The 21,957-nt window shown below is 47.4% G+C and overlaps 1 protein-coding gene across 1 annotated transcript in view; it reads right to left on the reverse strand.

Moving 5' to 3' along the window:
• The window catches only part of DGKG (diacylglycerol kinase gamma), a 300,941-nt gene extending 282,803 nt beyond the window's left edge, over positions 1–18,138 (reverse strand). The window contains exon 1 of the mRNA XM_053308427.1: positions 17,962–18,138. The gene's annotated coding sequence lies outside the window, so the exon portion shown is untranslated. The remainder of the gene's footprint in view (positions 1–17,961) is intronic.
• Between the last annotated feature and the right edge of the window lie 3,819 nt (positions 18,139–21,957).

Raw genomic sequence — 21,957 nt, forward strand, 5'->3', positions numbered from 1 at the left:
GCAGGACTTAATTACTGGTTTAAATATTGTTTTCCCTCCTCTCTTTCATAGTGAGATGGCACTATTTTGCTATGAGAGAGAAAGTTTAAAAAATGAAAGGAAACCAATAACTGTAGCCCACCTCCATAGGAGCAGGAACTGATATTAAAGGGTAGTTCATCATTAATCCTTCAATTGCATTGAACAGAAAGCAGGAATAAAATGGGCTGGACTGCAAACAAGAAGCTTTGATTAAAGGCGCAGAAGCCCCAAAGCTTTAATAGCCCTTTGCCTGTCCAACTAGACAGACAGGCTGGTGCTGCAATTGCTTTTTAAGTGGAAAATCAGGCTTGAAAAAAATACAGAACACAGAAAAAACTGCAATAATTTCACAGCATCCTTCTGATTCTACCTAAAAGTGATGCATGGTCAAAGCACAACAATTACAGAAAATAGGGCTAGTAAAGAAGTAGCCTCTGGTGGAACAACTGCAAACAAAAGGGGAGGGAAGTGAATTTAATACCAGCTCCAAGTCACTAAGAAACATGTACTTTCCCTATAGACACAGGGAAGACTTGTCTCAAGCAACTTGTGAGGAGTGAAGCATCCTGGTGGGAAGGGGCTAGCTTCAATAAAGTAGCTGCTATGCTGCTTCTGTTGCTAGTGTGGAACTCGCCAGTTATAGAGTCTGTTTCTCCATCATTTGTCCCAAGGAGGAAGCTCCCGCTCAAGACTGGTGGGGGGAATAGGTGGATGAGTATTGGGGTTCATAGCTGCCAGGGGTCTTGAACCTGTCCCATTCTGGGAATTGTCTCCTAACAACCACAATCTCTTAACAGCCTCCTCCTCCTTTGTAGTCAATGAGGTTGTTCTCATGCACAGTCAAAACCAGGCTTGGCTGAGCATGAGAACCAATGGGAGGCTCCTGGTGGTGCCTCGTGGCAAACTAGCCTGTGAGCACTCCCTTAGCCCCATTTATTTGTCTGGCATCGTTGGCTGCTTTCAGCTAATGCTGCAACACTGACAGGCACCTGCCCATTGCTGGGGGTATCCCCACAATGCACTGTGCACTCGTGTGGTGCATTGTGGGAGTTCCGGGGGCTGGGACAATGCATCCTGACCCCCCACACCACCGGGGGAAGCAGTGGACTGTCTGACCCTCCCAGACGCAGAAAGCAGATCATCTGCAGGGAAGGTGAGCTTCTGCTGCCTTCTCTGCCATCCGCCCTGCAGCCCTCTCACGCTATTGTGAGAAAGGGCTCGGTGTGTTTCCTGGACTAGGTTAGCTCTTCCACAGTTTTGCCTGCTTGCACCAGCACTGCATGATTTGTGAGAGTTCCCATTTGCTGGTCTTGGGATCGCAAGCAGGACTTGTCCCCTTAGCTAAGCAGGGTCTGCCCTGGTTGCATTTGAATGGGAGATTAGAAGTGTGAGCACTGCAAGATATTCCCCACAGGGGATGGAGCCGCTCTGGTAAAAGCAGAAGGTTCCAAGTTCCCTCCCTGGCTTCTCCAAGATAGGGCTGAGAGAGATTCCTGCCTGCAGCCTTGGAGAAGCTGCTGCCAGTCTGTGAAGACAATAGTGAGCTAGGAGCCCTTTGGGGACAGGGTCCATCTTATTTATTTATTATTTCTCTGTGTAAACCACCCTGAGCCATTTTTGGAAGGGCGGTATAGAAATTGAATGAATGATGAATGAATGAATAGACCAATGGTTTGACACAGTATATGGCAGCTTCTTATGTTTCTGTGTTCCTCCTGCCTGTACAAATCAGTGCAACCCGTGCACATCTCTCAAACTGGCACCTTTGTCAATCTCTGGTTGTTCACTAATGGCCTGCCTGTCTGGTTGCTGCCTGTCTTTTTCCTGTTTTCCTTTAGACACATTGTGGCTGGATTACTGCAGTGTATTTTATGTATGGCTGCCCTTGAAGAATATTTGGAAACTTTAGTGGTGCAGAACACAGCTGCCAGGGTTCTCTCTAGATTTGCTCGCTTGGAACATATTGCACCTATTTTGAAAGAACTGCGCTAGCTGCCAGTTTGTTTCCAGGTCCAATTCAAGGCGCTGGTTATTACCTTTAAAGCCCTTAACAGTTTGGGCCCTGGATACTTGGAGGACCCCCTGTCCCAAGGGTTTCTACCCTCCCAACAAGGTTGTCAGAGGGGCCTTTGCTCCATGTGCTGACGTTGAGAGGGGCTACATTGTTGTGCACTCAGGGCAGGGCCTTCTCCCTTTTGCCCCCAGGCTCTGGAATGCTCTCCCAGTGAATGACCGTTTTTTGACATCTGTGACTGCTTTAAAAAAACAGCTAAAGACCTTTTTATTTGTTCAGGCTTTTACCGCTTAGGGGCTACCAAGTCTCTCAGCTCTCCTGCTTCTGTTTCTCTTTTTAATGGTTGGTGGGGTTTTTTGTGTGTTAGAATTTTTACTATTTAATTGATTTTAAGTGTTCAAATAAATGCATTTTTATGGAGTTTTACTATATTTTTATATATATAAACACTTTTGTAACCCAACTTGGGATGAAAGTTGGTATAAAAATTGAACAATAAATAAATAAATTCCACTCATTCTGGCTGCATATGTAGAAGGGTCTAATGGTTTCTGGGACTAGACCAATGAGTCTGCTTCCCTAGCCCTTCATCAAGATTTTGCCTAGTGATGACAGTATTTGCATTACTGACCTCCTACTGCCTGACCCAATTAGAAATCAACCCTGCAAAAACCTTACCCTGTAAAAGACTTGTAATGGCAGCAGTCATTTCCCCACCCACCCCTGCTTGTCCGCTTACTTAGACAGACCTTACTAGCAAAATAATTCTGTTGCTGGAACAAAACTGTGTGAAAATAAATAAAGCTTGAAGCTGATTTTAAACGCCATGAAATTGAGGCAGAGTGTTTAGGGAAACTGGAAATGCTCAAGAACTGCTTCTCAGCCAGCTAATTTGCAGCAAACCATATTATCTTTGTAAGCCATAGAATCCTCCTATGTCCCCAGGATGTTGGTTGTGATATTTTTCTTATTGTGGGAACGATTAACACCCCACTGTGGAAAACTACAAAAAGAAAAAGATCAGCAAAGACAAGATGTATCCCACCACCCTAGAGAGGAACATGGCTTTTTGTGGGGTTTGGAATAATAGCATAGAACATGAAGTCACCAATGAGCTAAAGAAACATTTGATTCTGTTCTCAAATCCAATTTGGGAAGCTGGGAAAATCTGATCTGGAAGATGACTCAAAACACACATTTGATTTGGAACTGGAGTTATTGACACAGGTCAGGACTTTAATGGAGAAAACAGAGGGCCTTTGAAACAGAGACAGGCAGAATATATGAATTAGTGATTTAGGGGAAGAAAGTAAATGGAGGAAGCACCCCATTAAATCAATACAAATATGAGATGCTATTTCGATGAAAGTTTACAAGGGGGGACTTTACAATATCACAGACAGAGCTGATCAAATTATTGTGCTAGGGTACTATGAGTGAAGAGCAGAGGCAGTAGAACATAAGGTTTGGTGCTGTTGTTCCAGCACTGGCGCAAGGAGTCCATATCTCCAGTCTATTGGAAGCCACCATCCTCACTGCACCAAATTTGCAGAAATGGGCATTATTGCTCCAGCTTAAGATCTCAACTCAAAGATCCTGCTTGCACCTGTGCAAAGTTCTAAGGCAATAGGAGAAGATGCACTCGCTGCTCCACCCACTGCTGGCACCTGTGTGTGCAGTGCACACTCCTGAAAAAGCTAAGCATTCCAAAGTCCATTTGAATCAAGAAGTTTAAGAAAATGTTTTGTGTACTGCATGCATATTAAGAATTGGACAATAACTGACTAATTTCTAATGCTGGGGGGGAAAATGAATCCCAAGTGTTAGTACTGATTCTAGCTTCAACAACTCCCTCTGTGTTCTGTAACAGAAAGATCTGAGCAGAGTAACATACAATTAAAGAAAATGCTCCTTGCTTTTCCATCACTTTGGAGGCACTGAAAAGCTAATTTATAGTTTACCTGAGATTTAAGACAAAAGATAACGTTCTTTGTTCCATCTGAAACAATAGTAAATCTCCTTAAAATCTAACTTTTTCCCTAGCATGCTATTATTTGTATCACAAGATGGCAGAACACCTCAAATACCTAAACAACAGAGCAGTGGGAGATGGAGGTTTGAAGCCAGGTTTGAAGAAAGAAACAGTAGTACATTTAAATGTCAGTTAAATCAAACTAGTACCAAACACACAGTCTTAACATATGCGGAAGCATTTGCAAGTTCAGGAAATAATGTTTCAAGCAGAGATTGACTGGGAAAGGTTGTATCATAAAAACATGGCCAGAAGTGATCATCATAGGAACCCAATTTATAAATCCAACCACTGCTAATTGGACAAAGAAATGGGGTCTCATATTTAGCAGGGGGATAACAGCTGTTGAAACTGAGCTGTCCCTCTTCCACCCTGCATAGTGTCCCTCCCTAGTGGGTATTGCTGGAGGAGTCTCCCTTTTGTTTTTCTTTAGACAATGAAACCCTTTGGGACAGGAAGCCAAAGAGGTTATTCACACAACCAAAAACTGTGTTCTACCCAGGTTTGGGGGCTGCGTGTGCTCCCAATTTTCAGTTGTGTGGGAGCAAGGTAGGAGGAAAATCTGAGCAGAAGTGATTGAGGCCCTCCACACGAGCAGCGTAGAGAGCCGGATGGGGTTAGGCGGGGAAAGCAGGTCAAGCCCACTCTCCCCGCACATTAGTGCCCTGGGCAGCCGGATTAGCCGCCCACATGATTACCGTCTCTGTCACGGAGCCGGTAGGGGTGGTGGGGATGGGGGGGGCACCTGGCCCCGGAAGTCCCAGGATGTCCTGTGCGAGTGCATGGGGCATTCTGGGGAGACCCCCGAAGCGAGGAGGCTTGTTGTAGGCTCCCCGTCAGGGGTCTGCTCACAAGTCGTTGCAGCGCAGACCCGCGCCGTGGCCACTAACGATGGAAAACACCAGGGTTAGCAGACCACTTGCTACACTAACCTCATTTAATCGAGGGGGGGGGATTTAGCGGGGTTTGCTGCTGGGAGCCATGCGGTTCCCGTTGCAGCACACAACCACTGAAAAGTGGACTGGGCTGCCTTAACCTGCTTTCCCACGGTTGTGAGAATAGCCTCATTGTGTGGAAGCAAGGTAGGAGCACACACAGCTCCCAAACCTGGGTAGAACACAGTTTTTGATTGTGTGAATGACCTCATATTCTCATTTCTTTTTAACCCTCATCTCGAGTCATGTTTTTTACACAGAAGTAGGACTTCCTACTCCCACGTAGTCCCATTGGTTACATTGGATTCCCCCAACTTTTCAAGGCCACAAAACCTACAATAATTTAACATCTCACTTCAGGAGAGTGCAGCAGTGATCCCCACACGCAGCAGTGATCCCCACGCAGCAGTGATCCCCACGCATGGCACCCTTTTTGACTGCATGGCTCACTGAGGGACTATTCTCATGATCAGCAAAAATCGGGCTAGGAAAGCCTAGCCCGATTTTTGCTGATCATGTAAACCACCGGGCTCGCAGGCGAGCCCAGTGGCTTACAAGCGGCTAGGCTGCTTTTGTAGCCCTCCCCAAAGCCCGGGTTTGCGGAGCGAGCGCTCTGCAAACCCAGGCTTTCTGTTCGTGAGTAGCCGCAGCACAGCTCCTCAGTGTGGCTCCGTGGCATGGCTACTCATAAGGAGACCCCTGGAGGGGAGGTGAAAAGCCGCCTCCCAGCTCCGGGGTTCTCCCCAGTATGCCCTGCGTGCTTGCACAGGGCATACTGGAGGTTCCGGGGGCCGCGCAGCCCCCCGAGCTCCCGCCGGCTCCATCACAGAGCCGGCAATCGCATGAGTGGCCGATCCAGCCACCCAGGCCTCCCTCCCTGCTCGTGTGCGCGGAGAGTGGGCTTAGCCCACGCTCCCCGCGCACCTTGCTAAACCGGGTCTCACAATCAGGCTCTGAGAATGTGAGTTCTTAACTAAGAAAAATGAACATTTCAAACCCCCACATGAATGAGGATCCATACTTCAACATCTCATTTCAGCTGAAAGGACACACTGTGACTGACCTAAAGACAGTTCTCTCATATCAGGTCAAGTGCCTTCTACTGGCCAGTCTCCCACAATCATTGCATCTTTTGCTGAGTTTCTTGTCAGCTGTCCTTGGGCACACACTTCTTGGATACATACAATATCAACATCTTCTGTCCATCCAAGCCAAACACAGATGACAATGGTTCTCTTTGCAAATGTGGTTGCAGTTCTGGGGGTATGTGTAGAGGTGCACCTAGGTAATGTTGGAGCCCAGACCTAAAGGCCTTTGGAGGCCCCTCCTCCCCTGCAAATTAAGTATCATCATGCTCAGCCGGATGACCACACTATGTGGCTGGCTATGTCTCCATGCCTACAGGAGAACTTCTGCCAGCTATACACTGGGGGAAAGTTACCCCCACTACAATCCTCTGAGGGCAGGTTCAGATGAGCACAGCCCTGCTCACATGATAACATCAAGGCCGAGGCAAGAACGCACCTGCCCTAACATCACTGCAGGATGTGCTGATGTGCTCTTGGCACATCCTTTAATCATGTGAGAGGATACTCATCTGCATCATCCTTCTACACACATTCCAACAAGGTTTGGGAGATCATGTAGGGGGTGATTCACCTGAAACAGCCCCAAGTGTTGTTCCATGGCTGTACACATTGCTGCACAACTTGCAGGTCTACTCATCATTGTTGCAGTGCTCCAGCTTGCTTCTCAAGATAAACATCTCCTGAAGTGAATAGAATGTTTCTGCTTCACAGCACCACCATATTTTCAAGCAGTACTTCTTTGTTTTTCTTGGCACGTGTTGCCAGAAGGTACAGCGCCTGAGAAACCTACAGCTGCTCAGGAATGTAGCGCTGCTGCACAAACAAGTCCAGCTATCTCTCTAATGGTTGCCAGCTTGACAATCATGCTTCTTTCCTATCATGTGGCTTTGTCATCAAATATTAAATTACTGGTGATGTCCTCAGACCATCTCAGCTGCATTGTGGAACAGAAGTAGGAAGGCCCCAAATGTGCTGCCCAGGGGCATATTCAGGGAAGAGGGGGCCCGTGTTCACCCCTCTCCCCAGCAGCCCCTCTGAGTGAGGGAGATAATGAAGAAAATAGGGAGGGGTGGAGCTGGGGGCCCTCAGGAACTCCCCTCCCCAGTTTATTTTAATTGCTCTGCTCAATTATAGCTATACCCCTGGTGCTGCCCACAGTCCCTAATTAGCAAGATTAGTATGAAACATCAGCCAGGACTAGCAGGCCAAGATACTCTTTCAGTTCTGTTAGGTCAAGGTACTTCTAATGGAACAAAAGAAGCTGCTGTCTACTGAGTCAAACTTTTGGTTCATCAAGAGCAGCAATGTCTACTCTGACTGGCAGTGACTCTCTAGGGCTCCAGACAGTATTTTGATTCCTTTCACAGGGTTCATTATGATCCTGCCCCCCCTCCCCCCCTTCTCTTTCAGATTGCAGGGGAAGTTGTTGCCTGCTGGACTAAACTCTTCTTGATCTGGCCTCTTGTTATGCAGATTCACATTTTAGACTAAATGGACAGCAACCCTGCACCCCTTCGTGAGGTGCCTGGCATGGAGGACCTGTATTTTGAAGTCCAGGAGGGATGTGTGTATGTGCTGGCAAGGGAGAGATCGGAAAAGTCACGTATGCAAGGAACCTGGCCACAGGCCTAGCAACTTGCCCACCTGTGTCTGCTTTAGTAACAAGTTTGATTGTATTCTTTCCTGCATTCCTCAGAGAGGTATTAAGAGCTATCAATTCAGATCCTCCCTCCAGGATTGTTCAGTCCTTAGCCTAAGCAAAGGAGGATCATCAAAGACCATCCATGCAGATGGCCCATTCACACTGACTGGGAGCCTGCATGGCTCCAGGGTAGGCACCGCACATATACATATTTCCTGCCTTCAGTCCTCACCTTTTGTCCTGCCACCAGGTGGGCAGAAGTCCTCTTTAAATTTTCAGACTCACGGTTTTTGCCCTATCAAAGGGGGCCTCACAAGCCCCTCGCTCTCTTGCTTTCCTGACCTGCGCCTGGGTTTCCATACCACTTCATCCATCAGACAGGTACATTAGGAGATGCACTGCCCCTCCCATCCCATGTCTCTGGGAGTTTTCTATTTTTCCTTCCCTAGACCCCCTTCCTATCCCTGGTATGAATTGATTGTGTATGAATGTGTAGGACTAGACTGTTAGGCATAGATTAGGATGGTTTTTGGTTTTTTTAGGGTTTTCTCTTTTTGAGTCTATCTTTTACTAGTTTGTTGGGGGAGGGGGCCCCTGCCCTCTTCCTGGGGTGAAAGCATGTTCAGTCTCAGCCAACAAATGATTAGGGTGATCCAGGGAGGGAGGGAGGATGAAACCACAGCCTTGGGCTGAATTGTTAATAATGTGTGGTGACCCACCTTCCTCTCAATGGACTGAATTGTTAATAATGTGTGATGACCCACCTTCCTTTCAATGGACCATTCCCTCATGAGGATGTTAAACCATAGTGAGACACATATGGGCTATTGGGCCTTTACTGCCCAGCCTGATTGGGATCATCTCCCAAGCTCCAGGGAAGGGTCAACAAGTAACACCCCTCTCTGTCCCAGTGACTGCTGTGGACTTTAAACACTCCCATGAAAACCCTTTCCCCAGTCTTGTAAATTCCCATGTCCCATTCCACCTGCGGTGCCTACCTGGCTTGCCAGGAACTGCCTCTTAACTTCAGGTACTCTGTCCCAGAATTCCTCACTGTGGCTAATTTGCATGCATCTGCAGCAACGTTGGACCTAGTCAGGCCTAATCAGCCCAAGAATGTAAAAGCCATCCCCAGTCTTTTCTGAATTGCTAAGCCAAAGCCGCTAGGGTACTTGGAGTGGCCTGGACCCCTTGAAAGTCCAGAGGGTTGAGTAGTGAAGGGAAGGTCCCGGATATGAAGTCTAACTTTAACCAGAGGTGCCTGGAGCCCCACAAAAGTGGGGGCCCTAATTCAGATGGATTTTCACAAGCTCGTGAGTGGAATGATCCACTCATTCCTCCCTGGAGAGGTGGGAGTGCTTCATTTCTTAGCACTCCTCTCCCATGGATTCAACCTCTCATGAGAACAATGATCTCCAGCAGGCAAGTTGGACTGAGGCCGAAAGTATGTTCAGTCTTCCTGGCTTTTCGACCCGGGTCTGGTTGCCTGAAAGCATTCCATGATTTTAGTGAACCAATATATCCAGCACAAACCCAGAATTCCCTGCCCACTTTCATTTTCTATGTTTCTTTTTAGATTGTGAGCTCTTTGGGGACAGGGATCCATCTTTCTTTCTTACTTACTTACTTATCATTTCTCTGTGTAAACCGCCCTGAGCCATTTTTGGAAGGGCGGTATAGAAATCGAATAAATAAATTTACATCTCCCACCTGAGGATGCCATGCTTAGGCTTTATCATAGATAAACATAGCTAGTTCTCCCCGACCTTTCCTGGATTAGATATCTGAAACCCTTCAGGTAACTTGAATCCCACAACTACCTGGTTCCTCCGCTTAAATTTAAACTGATATTAGAGAATCTACATACTTTAGCTAATACCAAAGATTCTATACCCACTTTATATATAAGAATCCACACTAAATAGCAGTTATGGTTTTTATTAGCAAAATACTGTATATTAAACCTTACTGCTCAAAAGCCATACTCCATTTCTTTATTGTAGAGCATTACAGATAAACCTCTTCTCTCATACCTCAATCCTTCAGATTTAACAAGGAACCATTCTTATGTGCTGGTAACTTATTGCTGTAAGTAACATTTTAAAATGCCACATTACTTCATGCCAGATCTGTTGAACATGACTAATGATTTCAATAAATTATCTTGCTATCAGCTAGAGCATGCTGGAAATCTCAATCAGTATTGCAAAAAACATGCAGTGCTAAACTGACCAGCTCTTTAAATAGAACCTGAGTTGCTCTTGAATCATTCATATTTATATTATTCTATTCTGAATTTATGTTGATGGAGAATGTTTATTCATTGTTGATATGGGCATCTAAACCTTCTATTCATTTACCCAACCACATTTTATCATACACATTCCATGCTAGAATAGCCTCACATTTGATGGGGTTTGCTACATGAAGATAGTTCACCCACACTGTTGTCTCCCCCACACCCCGCATAAGAAAATGTTAATGGGGGGGGGAGCTAGTATTGTGGTAATATGAATTGTCCCCTTTGCTAAGCAGGGTCTACCCTGGTTGCATATGAATGGGAGACTACATGTGTGAGCACTGTAAGATATTCCCCGTAGGAGATGGAGCCACTCTGGGAAGAGCATCTGAATGATTACATGCATAAGGTTCCAAGTTCCCTCCCTGAGAGATTCCTGCCTGCAACCTTGGAGAAGCCACTGCCAGCCTGTGTAGATAATACTGAGCTAGACAGACCAATGGTCTGACTTGGCATATGACAGCTTTCTGTGTCCCTAAAACTTGTCAAGTTGTATTCTCCAGTGCAAGCGAAGGGTGTGTAAAGCTACTGAAGCAAGATTAGGGAAGCCCATTGCAGTTCATAGATATTGGACAAGCACTGCTATGTTTGAGCTGTAAAACCAGAAAGTGCTCATCCAAAGCAATCAATGCTGAGTGTGAGTGGAAGTTGTGCTAATAAGCTGCATTCACGTAATCACAGCAATCCTGGTTAAAGAGTTTACCAGGATCACTGAACCCTGAGTAGCTGGTTGTAAGAATTTGGAATTTCCAGGTAGTCCTGGTCAAACTGCTGAGGTGAACCTGCATTTAACCAGGATAGATAACCAATGTGAAATTTATTATGTCATTCTATCATGTCAGATTTAAACTACTACTGATAGATGGGGGGAATGAGATGCTGACAGATTATTTGGGGTGCTCTGTGGCCTTCTTTTCAAACTGTTGTTCACAAACTTACCTATTTTAAAATGCCATCTTTTTGCTCAAAAAAGGGTACCAAAAAGCAGTCCCAAAGCCTTCCTAGTCAAACATCCTGTTTCCCCCAGTGGCCCACCCAATGCCTCTGAGAAGCCCACAGGCAAGAGGTGAAGGCATCTGGCTGTTACTCCCCTGCAACTAGTATTTAGAGGCATCTTGCCTCTAAGGCTGGAGGTGGCCTATAGCCATCAGACTAGTAGCCATTGACAGACCTGTCCTCCATGAATTTGTCAAAGCTTCTTTTAAAGCCATCCAAGCTAGTGTCTATCACCATATCCCGTGGCAGAGACTTCCATAGATTAATTGTGTGCTGTGTGAAGAAGTGCTTCCTTTTGTCAGTCCTAAATTTCCTGGCCATCAGTTTCATGGGATCGCCCCCTGTTCTAGTGTTGTGAGAGAGGGAGAAAAATTGGTCTTTATCCATTCTCTCTATTCCATGCATAATTTTATAAACCTCTACCACCTCTCCCCATATCTCCTCTTTTCCAAACTAAAAAGCCCCGGATGCTGTAGTTTTGCCTCATAAGGAAGGTGCTCTAGGCCAGTGTTTCTCAATGTTTTTGGAGTCATGGACCGGTACATTATTCATGCACAGTTTCCTGGACCAGCAGTTAGTAAGGGGGTCGACCCCTCACCCCCACCAGTTTTGGACAGTTCTCCAGTGCTCATTTCCAGGCAGCCCTCTCTACTGGATAATGTTCATTTAAAGGAATTAATTAATTAATGGATGTTATCCAGAGAGCTCCAGGTGCCCCCCCATTGTTTTTTTTTTGGGGGGGTGATTTTTATTAGTGATGCCTCATGGACCGGTACCCAATGCCTTGTGGACCAGCACTGGTCCACGGACCGGTGGTTGAAACAATGCTCTAGGCCCCAGATCATCTTGGTTGCCCTCTACTGTACCTTTTCCAGTTCTACAATGTCCTTCTTAAGATATGGTCAGGGGCGTAGCTATAATTGGGCGAACGGGTTCAAAGAACCTGAGCCGTGCCCAATCAGGAGCCGCCATTCGCGGCCCTGACACACCCCCGCGTCTGATGTCAGATGCGGGGGCGGTAGTTTAGCTCCCGAGCGGGGGCCGTGCGGCCCCGTCGAGAGCTAAACAAAGGCTGGCGCTGCGTTCGCAGAGCCAGCCAGGAGCGGCTGTTCCCTGCAAAGGCAGGGAGGAGTCACTCCTGGCTGGTGCTGCGAACGCAGCACCAGCCTAACTAGCTCCTGAAAGGGCCGCGTGGCCCCTTCAGGAGCTAAGACTGGTGCTGCATTCGCAACACAGCCCAGAAGCGGCTCTTCCCTGCAGGGAAGAGCTGCTCCTGGGCTGTGCTGCGAACGCAGCACCAGCATTTGTCTAACTGCCGAAGGGGCCGCACGGCCCCTTCAGCAGTTAAGCTGCTTCTCCCGAATGGAGCCTCAAGCCTCCATTCGGGAGCCAGACCACGCCTCCTGCGTCTGATGTCAGACGCGGGGGCGTGGCTATCGGGGTGCCCGCCGTGGCCGCACACGGGCCGCTGGCGGGCTAGCTACGCCCCTGGATATGGTGATCAAAATGGTACACAGTACTCCAAATGTGGCTGCACCATAGCATAACTAGTGAAATAGCCTGGGGGAAAATGAAAGCTAGAACATTTCTTTTTAATAGCACACAATACTGAAATTCTTTATACTTGGGAGTTTTAAGGCAGACAACATCCTGCTATTGGAAGTAGTGGGAATTTCAGGGAGAGTGTTGTCCAAAATGGTGATGCGATTTTGCAAGCAGAAGCGGAGATGCACTATTCTCCCTAGGAAATGATCGGAATGCATTAATCCAGCCTGTGGTGCTAATAGTGAAAGCCAATCCAGACAGATACACACCTTGTCCTAATTCCATGGCCAGACGGACAAGTCTGACAAATATATCTCCATATAAAGCAACTAGCACCCCTTCAGCAGCCATCTCTGTCTGCTTCTTGACCAATTGGAAAATGCGGCTCAGTCCAGACTTGCAGCCTTTTAAGGCACAGGCACTGTGTTCAGTAGTTAATATATCAGTCTATTTTACTGCCTATTTGGCCTGTGACTTCACATCTGCTGAAGCTTTGAACGTTGCCAGCAAACTTGCTCCGTACTATGGAAAAAGTACAGGAGGCTGCAGGAGGAATCATGTGTATGATGAGACCTCTGGTGAATGACAGGTTAAACTACTGTCTTTCATCTATTGTAGGCTTGTTCACATTATATGGGTAGGACAAGTGTACTCCTACTCAGCTTCAGAAGCTGTGTGCTCCCAATTTTCAGGGGTGTGTGTGTAAAAAGAAAAGTAGGAGGCAGGGAACATGATCATCTGCTAAGCTTCAGCTGGGTGGGACAGTTTTTCCTCCTACCTCATTCAAAAGCTGCCGCCAGAATCTGAATAGGGCGCACTTGCCCTTTCTAGCTGATGCCTAGCAGATTGTCTCACTCACCTCCTACCTTGCCTTTTACTTGCACATGACCTAATATAAATAAGTAGTGTGTGTACAGCTTCCAAAGCTGGGTAGGGTGCTCATCCTACACAATTAATGGCCGTGTGAACAAGCCTAGTATGTACCAAACAAGCCAACCCACTATTCCTCTTCACAACACTGTTCCATGTAATACTGATTGATACCTACCAATACTAGTGGCCAAAAAACAAACAAACAAACAAAAACAACCAAAAATTAATGGGATGCATGGCAGGGGAAGTAGAAGTTGTTCAATGTATGGACTGATCTTGTGATCTTAGACCCCACTGTTAGATCATTGCAGCTTCTAGACCACGTATGATGGAGTTGCTCCAAATGTGCTTAGTGTAAGCTACTGCACCCGGTTGTTGTAAAGTGATGGTGATGGATGGACCACATATGCCACCCTGGGCTCCTTGGAGGAAAGGTGGAATAAACACGTAAGAAATTCAGTAAGAAAGCAATGCCACAGTTTGCTACTGCTGTAATAGGAAAGTGACACATACGACACTTACTCCCCACAATGGTGAGGAGGCAGGGCAACTCACAGTCCTGAAATGCTAGGAGTAATAGATGTTGGTAAACTGTACACTTGCCTTCCACAAAATTAAGTGGAGAGGAGGGGTAAGGTCTTAGGGACTATTGGTAGCTCCTCCGAGACACAGGATAGAGTGCCAGTCAGCATGCAAATGAATATTTATTTTAATGTGGAAATTACTCCTTCAGCAGCCTTCCCAGACAAGGACTTTACTTTGCTTCACCCACCCACCCCGAGGATGGGGTATGTGTTCACATATTGGCCAGATTTACCCCAAAGTTCATACAATATATCAGAGAGCACTTCATACACAATTGGGGTTTCCCCCCTTGCATATTGGAGCTTAGCCTGATTTATGTCTGGGGTAAAAAATCCACTTTTGTGTCATTTGTGGGGGGGGGGGAGGAACATAGGAAGCTGCCATATACTGAGTCAGACCCTTGGCCCATCTAGCTCAGTATTGTCTACACAGACCGGCAGTGGCTTCTCCAAAGTTGCAGGCAGGAATCTCTCTCAGCTCTATCTTGGAGATGCCAAGGAAGGAACTTGGAACCTAGATGCTCTTCCCAGAACAGCTCCATCCCCTAAGGGGGATTTCTTAGTGCTCACACTTCTAGTCTCTCTTTCATATGCAACCAAGGCGGAGCTTGCTTAGCTAAGGGGACAAGTCATGCTTGATACTACAAGACCAGCGCTCCTCCTCTAAGATTCGCTCTAGGATACCCCTCTCCTGCATTTAAGCCCATGTCTGGGAATGATCCAGGTCCCTATACTTGCTTCCTGTCAACTCACATATCCAGCACAAACTCCACCACCGTACCTTCAAAGCACTCCATGACTTTATTCCATCCCCATCACTCTGCTCCCAATATACCTTCTCTATCCACCTCAGCTGTCTAAAAGTCTTCTCTTCCCTCAAATGATCCCTCCACTTACCTGTTGTTTCTCCTTTTGCCTGAAAGCACCCCTCAGAAGACCTTTGAGATACTCTCTCTCTCTCTCTCCTCCCTTCAAAGCCACAGTAGCTTTTCTGTGAAGACTTTGGCACGGATGCTGGCTCAATTTTGCCTAAATTGTCTTAGTTAAAATTGCTTTTGGGGAGGGATGAAATTAATTTGAACAGGTTTTTTGCCTGAATAGGGGTTGTGTGTTTTTTGTGGGGGGTAGCTTAGTGGGGACAATAGCAACAGTGTGAGCATCCTTTGTAATCTTTCTTTTATGCTATGTCTGTGCCAGAAGCAGCAACACTAGAGGTGATGGAAGCTGTCCGAGCAGCCAGTGCCTGCTAGGTGCCATTTCCGCCCCCCAACCCCAGAATGCACGACAGAATGGCACAATGTGATTATGTCATGTTTCCCCCCAGTGCATTGTGTGTGTGTGTATGTGTGTATCTGGCACAGAACTTCCAGTGCCGCTGCGTGCACAGGCATGGCATACAAGAAAGATTATTAGACACCTGCAGTAATGGTGCCACCCCCACCCCAATAAGCTCTCCTGAGCTTTATTATTGTGATTTGGTCCTCTGTTCCAAATGATTTAGAAACTGGGGTGGAGTGTGGGGGTGGACCACTAGAGAGACATTAGACTAGCAACAGCCACTGAAAGGACACTATGCTGGGGCAACAGTTGTTCTCCCCCTACTAAATATAAGACAGCTTCTACTTTAAAAGGAGCTTCTTTGAACATTTAGCAGGGGTTATTATTATTTATTCCCCCCCCACACACACACCTCTCCTCCCCACCCTCCACCATTAAGTAAAGTAAAATGTGCTGTCAAGTCGATTTCGACTCCTGGCGAGCACAGAGCCCTGTGGTTTTCTTTGGTAGAACAGAGGAGGGGTCTACCATTGCCTCCTCCCGCACAGTTTGAGAGGGCTTCCTATATCGCTGCTGCCTGATATAGGTGTTTTCCATAGTCTGGGAAACATACCAGCGGGGATTCGAACCGGCAACCTTCTACTTGTTAGTCAAGCATTTCCCCACTGCACCACTTAAGGTGACACCCCCCCCCCAATTACTCTCTGTGAATTGAGCACTAAAAATGAGGGGGCACTTTTGGACCAGCACTATTTGGCACAGCCCTTTCAACTTCATTCCCTGATGAAAATAAATCTAAGTCCATGGAACTGATCTGAGTTCATAGTTTTCCCTTGTTTCTCCTCGCCTCTTCTTCTTCCCCTTCCTCTGCTAACTCCCCTGTGTCAAATTTTACACTATAAATTCCTTGAGGCAGAGATCTGTTGTCTTCTTGTTCTGTAAAGTGTCCTGCGGACTGATGGCACTAAAAATAATAACCTAAAGAAAGTCAAACACTAAAGGATAGCTATGACATGCTTGCAGGGATAGCAACTTCTGAAACCTGTACATTTTAAAATTTTGTTCATGACAAAATTGACAATAAAAGTGATAGTCGTAAAAATATGATTTTAAAGTCGCAAGCTTCCCACCCCACCAAATAATGATGTTTAAAGCTGTTTAGTAATGACACATTGAATGTCATTGTAGACATGCCACTTCTTCCACAGGGAAAAAAAAAATGTCACTGCAGTTGTATAAAAAATTCATTCTTATTTATTTAAATTAAATTTTAGCCCTCGAAATGTGCCAAAGATATGTTTCAGAATAATGTGCAACAACAGGGTGTCTTCTATACTGCAAACCACTTCAGGCACTACTGGAGGAGGGGGGGAGAGAAATCATAAATACATGTTTAGTTCTTATTTCCTCCCAAGTGCCTATAAAGAAGAGTGGTGAAGACCCATAAGACGTGCTTATGAAGAAGACCCATTTTACAGACAGCAACTGAGGTTCCAGGATAATGATTCACCTACATTCCACCCGCAAATTGATTTTTGACACATTGATTTTTTGCAACTTGTTAAATATACCTGTAACTAGAGAATCAAACCTGAATCTAAAAACCAGTTCAGAGGTTTTTTCAGTGAACCAGAATTGATCCTGAGCCTCAAATGTCTCATTTGCCTTGAACCCTGAGCCTGAAAGAAACCCCTAAACACAAAGGGAACAACCAGTTCAAAATAAGTGGTTCAGTAGTCAGGCACTCAGCTTGCAATAGTATGATTAACATTTTAATTCCCTGCCTTTTTAATTTTGGTGTACTGTATATATTTTGTTCAAACCTTAAACATATCAAAAGTTTATTCTCCATGACATGTCTCTAAACCAGTTCAAAACTGGTTCAAAGTGTCTAAATGGTTACTGAACCACTTTTTAAAGTCTGAGTCTGAAGAACTGGAATTGAATTGGAGAGTTTAAAAACTGATGAACCTGGACTGGAAGAGAAGTTACAGAACCCATATTTTAAATGATTCAGTTCTCTGCAAGCAGTGCACTCTCTGAACCAAAAGGTGTTCTCTGAGCATCAAGTGTAAAAATGCCCAGTATCCAGGCCCTTTGCATTACAAACATGTTAAATAGATGACACTTTGGCACAGGAACTCATGCACACCGAGCATATGGGTCACAGCATATGGCACTTGTACACATTGCCCCTGCAGGAATATGCGCTGAGAAAACCGCGCTTCCCAGTACTTGTACACTGAATGCATATGCTGCATAAATCAGCGAGAACAGAAAAAAACAAAGCCCCGTGTGTGTGTGTTCTTCTTCACGTGCAAGTATCTAGGCATGGCTTGTGTGCATGCAACTTCTCCCATCCCAAGACCCAGAAGTGCCATCCGGGCAGGGCTGCTGAGGGGAAGCAGCGTCCCGCGCTCTCGCTCGCCACTGCGGCACAGGGACTCCCGGGAACTCCTCGCCAGGGGAGCAACTTTCCCAGGCACGCGCAGCCCCATCCGGCAGCCAAGCCCAACTCGCGGGCAAGCCGGAGCTGCTGCTGCTGCTGCGGAGGGCAGCCGAGCTCAGCAGCAGCCTCTGCTCTCTGGGATGGGCGCTCGGAAGGAGGAACCCTCGGGACGGACGCAGCAGCCGAGCAGGCAAACTCCTCTTACCTGGGCGCCGCCTCCCCGCCTATTCGGTGCCCATCTCCTGGCCTTGGGGGGTCTGGAGAGGCAAGGGCAGCCGCGGCGGCGGCTGGTCTCCCATCCCACGGCCCGCTCCTCCCGGGGCCCTTCCCCTTCCCCAGCGCAGACATGCGGAGCTAATTTTATCAGCCCCCCTCCCCCATCGCCGGGGGAGCCTCCGTCCCTCCCTCCCTCCCGCCGCATCAGCCAGGCAGCCGCGTTAGAAAATAGCACATCGCCCACTCATCCCCAGGCTCCCTTCTTCAAGGAAAATATTTATATTATTATGCCACAGAGAGGGTTTCCATGGCACTGATGACTTTCACACTGTTGCCTTGACAACCACTTGAGGCCATCTTGGACGGGCTGAGAATACCCTTCCTAGACAAATAAGGCGAGCAGCGGCGGCCACGGGCGGGGGAGGAGGAGGATGGCCCCTCTCTCTCCCCCCAGTTCCCGCCCGCGTGCCCCGCGTCCTGGACTCCCCCTAGCGGTGGCTCGTGGCGCGTCTGCCTAGATGGACTTCTCCCCCGATCTAAAGCCATCACGCGGGAATGCGCCTCGACGCTGCTGGGCGGCTGGCCCCCATGCGCATGCGTCACTCCGGCGGTTCGGTGGCCGCGGAGTGCTGCCGTTTTGCGCACAGAAACCAGCGCCTGGGTTTCAAGTTCGGATCCAATCCGTTTGGGAGCAAGCGGACTCGCTCGAAGTAAATCCGCCTTAATTGCTCTGTGAGTTGCGGCGGGGTTTGCAGTGCTGGGAAACCGTGTGCCCCCTTGCTTTTCCAAGAGATGCTCTAGTTTCTCTCCCCCACCCGTACCTTACCCCTTCCAGTTTCTCCGAGTACTCGTGTAGGTCGAACACCTTAAAAACACGCAATCGGTGCTTTATGATTAATATAAGTTCATGGCATGGAAGGAGGGGACAAACAAAGGGTTTTTCCCTTTGTTTGCTCCAACCCTCGGTTTCCGTCTTCTTGGGCAACATACAAATACGAATACAACGAATATTTATATTCAATATTTTCAACAAAAGTTCCCAAAGTGCTTTAAAGGTAAAGTGTGCCATCGAATCGGTGTTCACTCCTGGCGACCACAGATCCCTGTGGTTGCCTGTGGTAGAATACAGGAGGGTTTACCACTGCCATCTCCCACACAGTATGAGATGATGCCTTTCAGCATCTTCCTATATCGCTGCTGCCCAGTATAGGTACCAGTGAGGATTCGAACCGGCAACCTCATGCTTGGTCAGCAAGTCATTAAAGCGCTTTACATAGATATAAATAAATAAAATGGCTCCCTGCCCCCAATTGAAAATAGAAACATAAGATAGATACAGGGGCATAGCAAGGTTCCCGGCGACCAGAGGACAAAGTTGAGCCAGGGGGCTTTGCCCCAAGCCATGCGCCTTGCATCTGATGTCATGCAATCATCATGACATCAAGCCTTCTCCTCCCCGCTCAAGCCTTCTCCACTAGCCCACTCAAGCCTTCTCCTCCCCGTTTCCTTGAACTCACTGACACTGGTGAGGAGCGGGAGTTCCTTGACAAGTGCAGAGCTGGGCCAGGGGTGGGGCTGCGATCCTCCTCCACCGGGGTGTGTGGCCGCGGATCAGGGCCGGGCAGCCTCTCCAACGCCGGTTCTTGCATGGTGACCAGAGGGTGGAACAGCAGCGAGAGGAAGGAGGAGGAGGAAGCGCGAGCAGTGGGGAAGGAAACATCATGTGCCCCACCTGCAGGGCACCAGCACGGTAAGGGTGGCAGTGGGATGCACGGACCCCGAACCTTGTGGGCCCCTTGACCCCCCGGGCCAGTGGACATTTGTCCCCCCTTGTCCAATAGACACTACACCCATGGATAGACACCAGAAACAGTGGCTATCCCAGACAGCAGGCTTTACCACGGGTTTACTTACTGCGAGTTCAAAGTTGCCCCCCCCAAATGCCACAAAAAGTGGATTTTTTTACCTCAGATATAAATCGGGCTGCACTTTTAACCGCAGATATAAATCGGGCTACACACACTGAAAAACCTGAATTGTGTGTGTGAAGTGCTCCTGGATAGTTCGCAGGGACTTTTAGGTAAATTTGGCTGATATGTGGACTTTGGGGTAAATCTGGCTGATATGTGGACAACTCCATTCTAGAGGAGATGCGAACTAAAAGCCAGGTGTGAAAAACTCCCTGGGAGTTATTCACACATGGCTTCATGCTGCTGGGTAAATGTTGAGTAAAGCCACTTTGAGGCATCTGAGGGAAGCAACCACTCCCCTCTGCTCTTGGGTTTTATTTTGGAAACAGTTCACATTGCATTCTAGATAATGGGGAGAAGGGGAGAGAGATAGCGCGCTCCTTGGATAGGAACACAGTGACTCTACAGCAGTGCCTCTCCCTATTTGTTCCAGCATTTTCTGAAAAAGTCTCTTAAAACCAGCATTTTAATAACCCGGAAATAGATTGAGATAAGCTAGAAATTGGAAGACAAAGCCCAATTTGTGTGTGGTGTGCTTCCAAGGTTCTCGAATGGACTTCAGGGTATGTTTGGTTAGTGTGTGAACGCACACACTCTCTTCCGGAGGAGATTCAGGGTAACAGCCCTGTCTGTAAAGCCTCTTGGAGGGATGCTGTGCTGGGGATGGATATGGCCAGTTGCTCACCCCCTGCTAAATATAGAGAATTGCCACTTTTAAAAGGTGCCTCTTTGCTGGGTTGACACAGGTTATGATGGATCCTGTTGATTTCCCATTGAGTTGCGCAAAGCTTGCAGTGGCTACTGCAAAATGGCCTGGAATATGGGTTTTTGCACACCTGCCCTGCATGCCATGCACTAGACGAATTACAGGGGAGGCAGAAATGGGGAGCAGTCCTTTAACTATACCACCTGCAGCCCATTTAGCTACAGTCTTGAGGGGGAGCCATGAATTGGCTAAATGGTTTTAGCCAAATCATTTCATGTGATTTGGCTAGAATTGAGAGAAGTCAGGGTGTGTCGCCCTACCTTCTTTCTACTTCATAATCTGAGCACTGGTTTCAAGAACCTGAAGGACTAGAGACCTGTGATTTTAATCAGGCCTGGCAGTGCCAGCACAGTGCACACAACACCCTCTCAGGCAGCTGCCTGTGCTGGGCCTGATTAAAATCACTCTAGGGAGTGTTAGAAATTCTCTGTGGTGAGAGAATCCCTTTCTCATTATAGCAGAGTGCACAGAGGCACAACACAGCGGAAATTTAGTTAGGCATGCGTGTATACTGAGAGTAAAGTAACTTGGAGCCAATTCATAGTTTCAAATCAATATAAAAGGCATTTATTAAGGAACTCCATTCTGGATAGGAAAGTGAGGAGTTAGGATCTCTAATCTATCTATCTAGCTGGATGCAGATGGATTCTGCATCCTCTCTGCACATATGGTGCAGGGAGAGAGGCTTGCCATGTTGCAAGGTAGGCGGGCAGGTAGGAAGAGAGAGAGAGGAAGGAAGCTGAATCCCTAAGAGTAGCAATCTACATTTCAAAGGGATAGCATCAGAGCAGTGGAGAAGGGATGACCAATATCCTGACTCTCTAGCCCTCTGACTTACTAGTCTGTCCTCCACTGTCTGAGGCAAAGAGACAGCGCAAAGTCCTTTAACTTCCAACAGGGAGGATTAGGCCTGGCTGCCATTTCCTCCCCACAGTGCCTCCAACATTGCATTGTCCCAGGGAACTGGTGTTGTGTGTGTGTGTGTGTGTGTGCGCGCGCGCCATCTTCTCATAATGCCCCAAAGCAGTGCTTAAGAAGGAGGTGTGTGTGTAGGGGAATGGCAGTTGCCAGGCAGCAGGTAACCAGAGGAGCATGAGAGTCCCACTGCCATTGCTGCTGCCTAGAGAAGTCATCCTGTGCACCTCAGGGGGCCCCACCAAGAGAGGAGGAAGCTGCCTTCTACCGAGCCAGACCATTGGTCCACCTAGTTCAGTATTGTCTGCTACGCAGACTGGCAGTGGCTGTCCAA

The sequence above is a fragment of the Hemicordylus capensis genome, chromosome 3, assembly GCF_027244095.1.
Source record: "Hemicordylus capensis ecotype Gifberg chromosome 3, rHemCap1.1.pri, whole genome shotgun sequence".
Lineage (NCBI taxonomy): Eukaryota > Metazoa > Chordata > Lepidosauria > Squamata > Cordylidae > Hemicordylus > Hemicordylus capensis.